At 39.3% G+C, this 12,610-nt stretch overlaps 1 protein-coding gene across 1 annotated transcript in view; it reads left to right on the top strand.

Annotated features, from left to right (window-relative positions):
• Positions 1-12,610, top strand: part of GPC3 (glypican 3) — a 537,948-nt gene that overhangs the window by 424,631 nt on the left and 100,707 nt on the right. The window lies entirely within an intron of this gene.

The raw sequence follows: 12,610 nt of genomic DNA, 5'->3' as shown, positions 1-12,610 counted from the left end.
GAGCTAAACAGAATGGGGACACTGATAATGGAGGAAGACTAGAGTTTCCGTGGTCCAGAGCAGAAGGAAATTACCTTAAACTGCTCTGGGTGTGATGTTACAATGTACTTTCATATATATTATCTTGCTGACTCTTCACAGCTGCATCATTAGAGATGTACTTTTAGTGTCTGCTGTGTACAGGTGAGACTCTGATTGGGTAAGTGGCTTGTCTGAGGGTAATCAGTAGGTAGACCGGCAGAGCTGATCCTTGACCCCAGGTCTCCAACTCTTCTACTCTTTCCACTCTAACAGGCAGTCATACCTAACGTTCACTTTAGTTTCGTGTATTAGAACTCTGCCAAAGCCCAGCCCAACACCTTCAGGATATCACATGTGGGAATGGCTGGTGCGCAACTTTCAGGAAGCGTTTCCTCCCTTACCTGATTGGCTTTGCCCATTTTCCCTTGGCCCAGCTGTCTGGCTCTGTGTGTTATGGACAACCTGATTGTAATCTGGAAACAATGAGGACTTAAAACATCTGTTGAGAGGAGGAAATCTGACAGATGCAATGGCATATTCTGATTGGAGATTATTTTAGGAACAAATCAGTTCACGTCAAACCCACCAAACAATGTTTAATTGACAAAGTGCTAAGTTGTAGGTCAAAATATTATCAAAAAAATTTCATGAAGAAATGAGAATACTGGTGTATTTATTACCAGAGAAATGATTTTTAATATATTCAGTGATCCCTAAGGGTTTTTGTTTTTTTTTTCTTGCAGTTTTTGGCCGGGGCTGGGTTTGAACCCACCACCTCCAGCATATGGGGCCGGTGCCCTACTCCTTTGAGCCACAGGCGCTGCCCCAAGTCCCTAAGGTTTTAAGAAAATTTTATTGGCATGTGTGGGGGTGGCTGGGTAACACTTCTGTGTCATTCAGGGGCACATTTTAAAACATATTGTGTGTTTGGCCTCATAATTCATTGAAAATGTGTGAGAGTTTCAATACTGCATATGTATATGAAAACTCCTAAACTGCGTCATAGACTCAGAGACAGCATGTGTGCTCATACACACACTTGCACGCACACGCACACACTTCCTTTGTCAGATGATAGGCTTTGGTTGGGGTAGAAAATATGGTTGTTATTATTACTAGGGCATATGAGAGAAATATAAAACACCGTCCCTTCCTCTAAAAAGCTTGCAAGGCATGGAGCATGAATATTCGCACGGAGAGAACAATTAGAAAATAATATAAGGCAAAACATAAGCAACTGCCAGGTCGAGCACAAGAACAAGAATTGTGAGGAGAGAAGATCTCTGGAAGCAGAGTGCCGTGGCCAAAGCAACTAACACAGTACTGGGCTATCCATCTATTCATCCATCAGCATTTATCTTTTTTGTTTTGCAGTTTTTGACCAGGGCTGGGTTTGAACCAGCCACCTCCGGCATATGGGGCTGGCGCCCTACTCCTTTGAGCCACAAGTGCCACCCCCAATCATCATCATTTACCTTAACCTTTTTTTTTTTTTTTTTTTTTTTTTTTGGTGAGGGCTGGGTTTGAACCCTCCACCTCTGGCATATGGGGCCAGTGCCCTACCCCTTTGAGCCACAGGCACCACCTATCTTAAACTTTTAAAATTACATATGTTCATTGGAGAAACCTAGAAAGTACAGATAAGTGAAAATAAATTAATTCATCCCTAATCCTACTACCCAGAAATGACCACTATTTGATCATACATTTACTGTATATTATGTTGCCTTGAAAATAATAGATGTTAATTGTTTTAAAAATAACACCCACCCCATTCTGAAAAGCAGTCATTATCGCTCATTTGCCCTGGTAGTAAAGACTACTCCACTGAACTCTCATTGGTGCGATTTCTTTTTTTAAAAATGTGCTCCTCCAGCAAGCACATGAGAAGTACACATCATTATTAATCATACAAGAAATGCAAATTTCTCAATGAGATACCACTTCATACCCATTAGAATGGCTACTACTAAAAAAAGTATTAATGAGAATGTGGGGAAAATGGAATCCTTTTATATTATTGGTAAGAATGTAAAATTGTGCAGCTGCTATGAAAAACAAGATGGTAGTTCCTCAAAAAATTAAAAATAGAATTACTATAGGATCCAACAATCACACTTCTATGTTCAAAAGAAAAAAGATCAGGACCTGCAAGAGATATTTGAATCCTCATGTTCATAGCACCATTACTCATAATAGTCAAAAAGGCGGAAGTAACCCAAGTGTCCAGCAACAGATGAATGGATAAACAAAACGTGGCATATGCATACAATGGAATATTATTCAGCCTTAAAAAGAAGGAAATCCTGTCACCTGCTACAACATAGATGAACCTTGAAGCTAAATAAGTCAATCATGAAAGGACTCTGTTTATATATGAGATGTCTACAGTAGGCAAGTTCATTGAGACAGAAAGCAAAATGGCAGTTGCCAGGGACTCAGGGGAGGGAGAAATGGGGTGTTACTTAATAGGTACAAAGTTTGAGTTTTGCAAGATGAAAAAGTTCTGCCATGGCTCACGCCTATCATCCTAGTACTTTGGGAGGCCGAGATGGGTAGATCGCCTGAGCTCAGGAGTCCAAGACCAGCCTGAGCAAGAGCAAGACCCCGTCTCTAAAATTAGCCAGGCGTTGTGGCAGGTGTCTGTAGACCCAGCTACTTGGGAGACTGAGGCGAGAGAATCGCTTGAGCCCAAGAGTTTGAGGTTGCTGTGAGCGATGACACCACAACACTCTACTGAGGCTGACAAAGTGAGAGTATTTCAAAAAAAATTAAAAAGCAGGCGGCACCTGTGTCTCAGTGGGTAGGGCACCAGCCCCATATACCAAGAGTGGCGGGTTTGAACCTGACCCCGGCCAAACTGCAACAACAAAAAAATAGCCGGGCGTTGTGACAGGCACCTGTAGTCCCAGCTACTTGGGAGGCTGAGACAAGAGAATCGCCTGAGCCCAGGAGTTAGAGGTTGCTGTGAGCTGTGACGCTACGGCACTCTACCGAGGGCAATAAAGTGAGACTGTATCTAAAAAATGAAAAAATAAAAGATGAAAAAGTTCTGGAGATTTTTTTTTGTTTGTTTTTTTGCAGTTTTTGACCGGGGCTGGGTTTGAACCCGCCACCTCCGGCATATGGGGCCAGCGCCCTACTCCTTTGAGCCACAGGCACCGCCCCAGTTCTGGAGATCAGTTGCACAGCAATACAAATACATTTAACACTACTATATAATATATTTAAAATAGCTAAAATTGTAAATTTTATGTGTATTTTGCCACAATTAAAATTTTTTAAATGCATTCCATATGCTCAAGTAAGGAAATAGTGGACTAAGTGAAATTAGTTTGTTTACTTCTCAGAATCTTTACTATGCTGATGTGCATTGTAACTCTCCAAGAAGATATACAGTGTAATATGTTTTCTCAATTTATCTGATTGTAGACCTCTTTTAAGGATATATTGTGGGACAAGCAAAATGTATTAAGGAATACACTTTAGGAAATATTACTATAATGTGTTGGTGATGCCTGTCTGAGACATTTGATTTCAAGGGGACACCTGGAGTGATCAATGTTTATCCCAGTGGAATGTGTCTCTAGAGATAGAATGTCAAGCCTTGTAAGTGCCTAAGGAAAAGGTTTGGGGGCACAAGGCCACCCAGCACCTCTCAGATCTCAGCTTGTCGACAGCCAACTATTTGGCCTGCTTGCAAAGTCAGCCCAGCATTTTGGAAATTGAGAGAGGAGACCATCACATTTAGAAACTACTTTTAGGAGGGAACAATCTTCAGTGTCTGATTTTAGAGTTTCATGATTTCATTAAGCATCCAGTCATTCCAGTACAGATAGCAGGCATTTTCAAGCAAGAACTTTAAGGCTGTGCTGGAAACTTTGGATGGACAGAATTCAGGTCAAGGGAAAGATCATTTTCTGGGTTGAATAACTTCATGTGTAATTCAAAACGAGAGGTTGCTAGTTGGTTTAAATGTACTGTAGTTGAGTTAAAGGAGGATGTCATGGTCAAAAGCCAAGAATTTCCTCTAGGAGCAGGTGAAAAAACAGCTGACATTCCCAATTGTTTTTCTAAGTGTTTAAAATGACTTTTCCAGACCTGAAGCCTGTAAGCATTTTATTAACATTTGATTAGCAATTATTCCTTACTGTGTTGAACCTGAAATTAGGATCAGGTTTCCTTACATCGTGGCAAAAAAAGGCCCCAAATAACTTTTTTCACAAAGAATCATTCCATAATAACTTCCTCTTTCCCTTTCCTTAGCAGTCTTAAAGAATCATAAACCATCAGAGTTGGGAAATTCTTAGAGCCCATGTAGTACAGCTCCCTTCTTGCACATACGTGGAAAGGGGATGAAAGATTTTCCCCAAGACCCAAAGAGTGGCAGAGCTGATCTGAGTGCGTGTGTAGTGCTGTTTCCAGTACCTTGTGTTACCTCATTCAAACATGATCCACGAATGCCAAATTTATCTATGACTCCAGGTCAAATTTGTTTATAATTTATTGGATAAGTCAATAATGGAGGTTTTATATGAATGCCAGAATGTGATTTCTCATAGGTAGTACGATTTGTAGGCTGAGCATGAAACTTAAAACCTGAAATAAATCACTGTTCACAGCATGTAAGAATGTACAGTCAACTGTAATGTAACATTTTGTTTTATGTGTAAACATATAGCAATTAGGTCAAGTATATTCACTAGAATTACTTGGTGGATTTGATTTATGTGGACACCCATCACAGATTCTAAAGGGAAATTTTATTGTGAGTGATCTGGCTTTATAGGTAATTTGTATGTTATACTTTATTTGTAAGTGATATGCAAACTATGAAGCTAAATTAAAATCAGGAGATAGTTGATAGCAAAGGTCAGCTAGAGTATAAGAGAGATAAAATGTATGTTGCTTAAATTTTTTTAAATGATAACGTTTATAATCACTTGTTAATTAGCATATTGGTGTTTAATATATTTAAGGATGAATGCCATTAACCAGTTTTAAGTCGATCAACCAATTAGGATGACAGTTCTGATATCAATCAGTGGTTTACTTTACAATTCTCTTACAGTTTCTCAGCACACTAGAATAGTTAGAATTGGAACATGCTGGGGGGGGTTGTTTTTGGTTTTTGTTTTTTTTTTTTTTTGCAGTTTTTGGTCGGGGCTGGGTTTGAACCCGCCACCTCCAGTATATGAGCCGGTGCCCTACTCCTTTGAGCCACAGGCGCCGTCCTTTGTTTTTGTTTTTGAGACAGTCTCACTCTGTCTCCCTGGGTAGAGTGCTGTGGCATCATAGCTCACAACAACCTCCAGCCCTTGGGCTGAAGAGATCTTCTTGCCTCAGCCTCCCAAGTAGCTGGAACTATAGCCACTATGCCTGGCTAGTTTTTCTTTCTTTCTTTTTTTTTTTTTGAGACAGAGTCTCACTTTGTCACCCCTGGTAGAGTGCTCTGGCGTCATAGCTCACAGCAACCTCAAACTCTTGGGCTCAAGCGATTCTCTTGCCTCAGCCTCCCAAGTACCTGGGACTACAAGCGCCTGCCACAATGCCTGGCTATTTTTAGAGACGAGGTCTTCCTCTGGCTCAGGCTGGTCTGGAACCTGTAAGCTCAGACAATCCATCCACCTTGGCCTCCCAGAGTGCTAGGATTACAGGCATGAGCCACCGCATCTGGCCTAGTTTTTCTATTTTTAATAGAAATGCGGTCTCACTCTTGTTCAGGCTGGTCTGGAACTCCTGGGTTCAAGCAATCCTCCTGCCTTGGCCTCCCAGAATGCTAGGATTACAGGCATTAGCCACCCTGCCTGGCCTAAATATTTTTTTTTAATGGAAAATAACAAGTGTAGAGAGGATGTGGAGAAAGTAGAATCCATACAATGCTGACAGGAGTGTAAATGGTACAGCTACTATGGAAAACAGTTTGGTGTTTCTTCAATCTGATAAACATAAAATTATCATATAATCCAGCAATTCTGCTCCTAAGTATATACCCTAAAGAACTGAAAGTAGGTACTCAGGTACTTATACAACAGCGTTCATAGCAGCATTATGTACAATAGCCAAAAGATGGAAATTGCCAAAATATCCATCAACAAATGAACGGATAAACAAAATGTGTTGTTTCCATTTTGTAAAAAGTAATGAAGTATTGGGCGGCGCCTGTGGCTCAGTCGGTAAGGCGCCGGCCCCATATACCGAGGGTGGCGGGTTCAAACCCGGCCCCGGCCAAACTGTAACCGAAAAATAGCCGGGCGTTGTGGCGGGTGCCTGTAGTCCCAGCTACTCGGGAGGCTGAGGCAAGAGAATCGCTTAAGCCCAGGAGTTGGAGGTTGCTGTGAGCTGTGTGAGGCCACGGCACTCTACCGAGGGCCATAAAGTGAGACTCTGTCTCTACAAAAAAAAAAAGTAATGAAGTATTGACACATAGTGAAGTCTCAGTGGCAGAGAAGAGCAAACTATAAATTCACAAGTAATGGTTCTGATTATACTTCTCTTATCAAGGCTATTTGTTTTAAGAGATTTTGCCTTGGTTATAGCAATAATAAACAAATACTTTATGTTTCCAATAAAAAAAGCCCAAAAAACCAGAGGACAGTTAGAATTTTGATAGGGATTGTATTGAATATGTAGACCAGTATGGAGAGTGTTTCCATCATAACACTAAGTAAGACTACTAATCTATGAATGTGGTCTTTTAAATTTCTTTTGATGATGTTTTGTAGTTTTTAATGTACAAGTCTCATACTTTCTTGTTAATTTCTAAGTCCTTTTATTATTTTTGATGCTTTATAAATAGAATTATCTTGTTGAATGTATTTTCAGAGCATTTATTATTAGTATCTGTAAATACAATTGATTTTTTATTAATCTCCTATTCTACAATCTTGCTGAACTTATTAACTCTGATAGTTGTTTTTTTCTGGATGCCTTTAGGATTTTCTATATACAAAGTCATGTAATTGGGAATATAATTTTACTCCTTCCTTTCTAATCTGGATAACTTTTATTGCCTAATTTCTCTGGCTGGAAATTCCAGTCCAATGTTGAATAGAAGTGGTGAGAACAGACATCTTTTTCTTGTTCCTCATCTTAAGGATAAAGCTTTCTGCCTTTTCCTTTTTTTTTTTTTTTTTTGTAGAGACAGAGCCTCACACAGCTCACAGCAACCTCCAACTCCTGGGCTTAAGTGATTCTCTTGCCTCAGCCTCCCAAGTAGCTGGGACTACAGGCGCCCGCCACAACGCCCGGATATTTTTTGGTTGCAGTTTGGCTGGGGCCGGGTTTGAACCCGCCACCCTCAGTATATGGGGCCGGCGCCTTACCGACTGAGCCACAGGCGCCGCCCCACCTTTTCCTATTAAATATAATGACAGCTGTGTGTTTCTGGTACATATTGTTTATCAGGTTGAGGAAGTTCCCTTGTATTTCTAATTTTCTGAGCTTTATTTTTTATCATAAAAGGGTGCTGGATTTTGTCAACTACTTTTTCTGCATCTATTATGATGATCGTACAGTTTTGTTCTTTATTAATTTATATTAACACAATGATTTATATTATATAATTATATTAATGCATTATATATGTTGGTTGATTTTATATTCAACCACCATTGCATTCCTAGAATAAATGCCACTTGCTAATGGAATATAATCCTTTTTCTATGTTGATAGATTCAGTTTGCTAGTATTTTTTTCTAAGGATCTTTGTATATTTATAAGAGATATTGATCTGTGATTTTCTTTCCTTGTAATACCTTTACCTGATTTTAGTGTCAGGGTAGTATGGCTCAATAAAACGAACTGGGAATTGTTCCTTCCTCTTTTGTTTTTTGGAAATTTGGGGAAGGATTGCTATTAATTCTTATTCAACATTTGGTTGTATTTGCCAGTGAAACCACCTGTTTCTGGACTTTTCTTTGCAGGAAGTTTTTTGATTGCTAATTGAATATTTTACTTATTATAGATCTACTTGGATTTTCAATCTTTTCATGAGTTTCATTAGTTGTGTCTTAATAGCAATTTATCTATTTCATCTAAACTATCTAATTTGTTGGCATGCAATGTTTGTTAGTAGTATTCCAGTATAACTCTTCATAGTTCTGTAATGTCATTAGGAATGTGCCCTCTTTTATTCTTTTTTCTTTTTTTTGTTTTGTTTTGTTTTGTTTTGTTTTGAGGCAGGGTCTGGCTCTGTTGCAGGACTACAGTGCAGGAGCATCATGATAGCTCACTATAATTTTAAACTCATGGGCTCAAGTGATCCTCCTGCCTCAGCTTCCCAAATATCTGGACTACAGGCACCACCATGCCTAGCTAATATTTTAACTTTTTGTAAGGTGGTGTCTTGCTATTTACCAAGCTGATTTCGAACTCTTGGCCTCAGGTGATCCTCTGGCCTCAGCCTCACACATTGTAAGTGTGAGCCGCCGCACCTGGCCTCTCACGGGGTCCTCAAACTGCGGGCCTCAGGCCACATGAGGCAGTGTGATTGTATTTGTTCCTGTTTTGTTTTTTACTTCAAAATAAGATATGTGCAGTGTGCATAGGAATTTGTTCATAGTGTTGTTTTTTTTTAAACTATAGTCCAGACCTTCAATGGTCTGAGGGACAGTGAATTGGCCCCCTGTTTAAAAAGTTTGAGGACCCCTCAATCTTTGGTTCTGTGAATTTTCTCTTTTTAAAATATCTAATTTCATTAATCTGTGCTCAATTTTTACTATTTACTTCCTTTTCCTTGCTTTGGGTTATCTTGCTCTTGTCTTTCTAGTTTCTTAACATGGAAGGTTAAGTTATTCATTTCAAATCTTTTCTCTCCTTTAATATAGATCTTTACATCCTTAAATTTCCCACTGAGCATCACCTTTTCTGCATCCCATAAATAATAGTATGTTGTGTTTATGTTTTCATTCTGTCAAAGTATTTTCTAATGTTCCTTTTTCTTTTTTTTCCTTCTTTTTCTTTTTCTGAGACAGAGTCTCACTCTCACCCTGGGTAGAGTGCACTGGCATCACAGCGCACAGCAACCTCAAACTCTTGGGCTCAAGTAATTCGCTTGCCTTAGCCTCCCAAGTAGGTGGAACTACTGGCACCTGCCACAAGGACTCGCTAATTTATTTATTTATTTATTTATTTTATTTTTTAGTAGAAATGAGATTTCATTCTTGTTCAGGCTAGTCTCAAACTACTTAGCTCAAGCAATCCACCTACTACCTTGGCCTCCCAAAGTGCTAGGATTACAGATGTGAGCCATTGAGCCTGGCCTCTTTTTGACTTATTATTTATTTATAAATGTATTGTTTGTCACATCCTTGCGAATTTCCCTAATGTCCTTCCATTACTGAGCTCTGGGAACATAATTTTATGATTCTAAACATTTTTTAATTATCAAAACTTATTTTATGGCCCAGCACATAGTCTATCCTGAACAATGTGTGTACTTGAGAGAATATGTATTCTATTATTATTGGTTAGACTCCTCTATAGATGTCTGTTAGATCTAATTGATATATAGTGTGTTCAAATTTTCTATTTCCTGTTGAACTTCTAATTGTTCTATCCATTATTGAAAATGGGGCATTGAAGTCTCTAGTTATTTTTATTATTATTGTTATTATTTTAAGACAGGGTCTCACTCTGCCACCCTTGCTAGAGTGCTATAGGATCATAGCTGACAGTAACCTCAAACTCTTGGGCTCAAGTGATCCTCTTGACTCAGCCTCCCAGTGGCTGGGACAATAGGCACCCACTATAAAGCTCGGCTATTTTTAGAGATGGAGTCTTGCTCTTGCTTAGGCTAGTCTTGAACTCCTAAGCTCAAGCAGTCCATCCACTTCAGCCTCCCAGAGTGCTAGGATTATAGGCATGAGCCACCAGGCCCAACCTACTTTTTTTTTTTAATTGTCTATTTTTCCTTTCAGTTTTCAGGTTCTGCTTAATGTCTTTTCAAGCTTTGTTTTAGGTGCAGATGTGCTTCTAATTATCAAATCTTGGTGTATTGACCCTTAGTCATTACCTTCTTTGTCCATAGTGCCAACTTTTATCTGAAAGCATATTTTGTCTGATACTACTATAGACACTCCAGATCCTTTTTGGTGACTGTTTGTATGATATATTTTCTTCCATCTTTTTTTCTTTCAATCTATTTTTGTCTTTGAATATGAAATATATCTCTTGTAGATAGCATATAATTGGGGCTATTTTCTTTTTTATCCATGCTGGCAATCTGAGTCTTTAAAGAGTTTAGTCCTTGGCTCAGTGCCCGTAGCACAGTGGTTATAGCATCAGCCATATACACTGAGGCTGACAGGTTCAAACCTGGCCTGGGCCAGCTCAACAACAATGACAACTGCAACAAAAAAATGGCTGGGTGTTGTGGGGGGCACTTGTAGTCCCAGCTACTTGGGAGGCTGAGGCAAGAGAATCACTTAAGCCCAAGAGTTTGAAGTTTCTGTGAGCTGTTACGTCACAGCACTCTACCCAGGGCAGCATAGTGAGACTCAAGTCTGAACAAAAAAAAAAAGAAAGAAAGAAAGAAAAAAAAATAGTTTAGTCCATTTATGTTGAATGTCATTACTAATAAGGTAGGATTTATGTCTGTCATTTTGCTGTTTTTTATGTTTTCTTTTTTTTTTATTTTAAGAGACAGAATCTCACTTTGTTGTCCTCGGTAGAGTGCTGTGGCATCACGGCTCACAGCAACCTCTAGCTCTTGGGCTTAGGCGATTCTTTTGCCTCAGCCTCCCGAGTAGCTGGGACCACAGGCACCCGCCACAACGCCCAGCTATTTTTTGTTGCAGTTTGGCTGGGGCCGGGTTTGAACTCGCCACACTTGGTATATGGGGCTGGCACCCTACTCACTGAGCCTATAGACATAGGTGCCACCCTATGTCTTCTTTTTTCTTTAACCCCCTATTACTACCTTAGTTTTGTTAAATAGACATTTTCTAGTTTATTATTTAATTCCTTTTCCATTTATTTTATTATTTGTTTTCAGTTTTTGTTTTAGTGGTTGCCCTGGGGATTGTAAATTCATGTCTTAATTTTTGGCAATTTAGTTTGGATTATTACCAACATGATATTAGTAGTATACAAAAATATTACTACTGCGTAGTTTTGTTCCCTCTTCCCTCCTTTGAGTGTTTGTTGTCATGCTAGTTATTTATTTGTTTAGACAGAGTCTCACTCTGTTGCCCAGGCTAGAGTGCCATGGCATCAGGCTAGCTCACAACAACCTCAAACTCCTGGGTTTAAGTGATCCTCCTGCCTCAGCCTCCCAAGTATCTCAGACTACAGGTACCCACCACAACATCTGGCCAATTTTTCTATTTTTTTTAATTTGTTTTTTGAGACAAAAATCTCACTATATCGTCCTCAGTAGAGTGCTATGGCATCACAGCTCACCGCAACCTCAAACTCTTGGACTTACGTGATTCTCATGCCTCAGCCTACCAAGTAGCTGGGACTACAGGCACCCGCCACAACACCCGGCTATTTTGTTGTTGTTGTTGTTGTTGTTGTCATTGTTGTTTAGCAGACCAGGGCAGGGTTCGAACCCGCCAGCAACCTAACCACTGAGCTACTAGCGACGAGCCTTTTCTACTTTTTTTTTTTTTTTTTTACTACAGACCGGGTCTTGCCCTCATTCAGGCTGATCTGGAACTCCTGAGTTCAAGGGATCCTCCCACCTCAGCCTCCTAGAGTGCTAGGATTACAGGCACAAGTCACTGAAACTGCCCCCATTGTCATACAATATAAATGTTTATATGGGCTTATAATGCCCCATCCACATATTTTTATAATTATTGCAAGTTGTCCTTTACAATTATTAAGAGAAAAAATTTACCAACCAAAAATATATCAACCCTGGCTTTTGCATTTATTTGTAAAGTAGCTTTTCAATAATGTTCATTATTTCTTACTACAGTTTGAGTTACTGTCTAGTGTCCTTTCACATCAGCCTGAATGACTCCCTTTAACCTTTTTCTAGGTCATGTCCACTAGTGGCAAACTCCTTCGGCTTCTGTTTATGTGGGAATGTGTTAATTTCTCCTTTTTTTTCAAAGGACATTTTTTCTGGGTATGGAATTCTTGGGTGACAGGTTTTTATGTGGGTGTATTTTGAATATGTTAATTCGCTGCCTTCTGGCTTCCATGGTTTCTGATGAGAAATTAGCTGCTAATCTTATTGATGATTGCTTGTTTCTGACGAATCACTTCTCTTACTGTTTTCATGATTTTTCTCATTGTCTTTAAGCACTTTGATGGATATATCTTTGGTGTGGACTTTTTTGAATTTATCCTAATTCATGCTTGTTGAGTTTCTTAGATACATAGATTCCTGTTTTTCATGAAATTTAGGAAGTTTTCAGCCATTATGCCTTTAAAATATTCTTTCTGCCTATTTCTCTCTCCTTTCCTTCTGGGATACCCCTTATATGTATGTTGATATGCTTGATGGTGTCCTATAGGACTCTACAGCTCTGTTCATTTTCTTCCTTTTTTATTTTCCTCATGCTAAATTGTCTCAATTAATGTATCCTCATATAACCCTATTCTTTTTTCTACCTGCTCGAATTTGCTATCGAGC

This window comes from Nycticebus coucang, chromosome X (genome assembly GCF_027406575.1).
Source record: "Nycticebus coucang isolate mNycCou1 chromosome X, mNycCou1.pri, whole genome shotgun sequence".
Taxonomy (NCBI): Eukaryota; Metazoa; Chordata; class Mammalia; order Primates; family Lorisidae; genus Nycticebus; species Nycticebus coucang.
The sequence above is the reverse complement of the archived record's forward strand: the minus strand, read 5'-3'. Positions and strand labels throughout refer to the sequence as shown.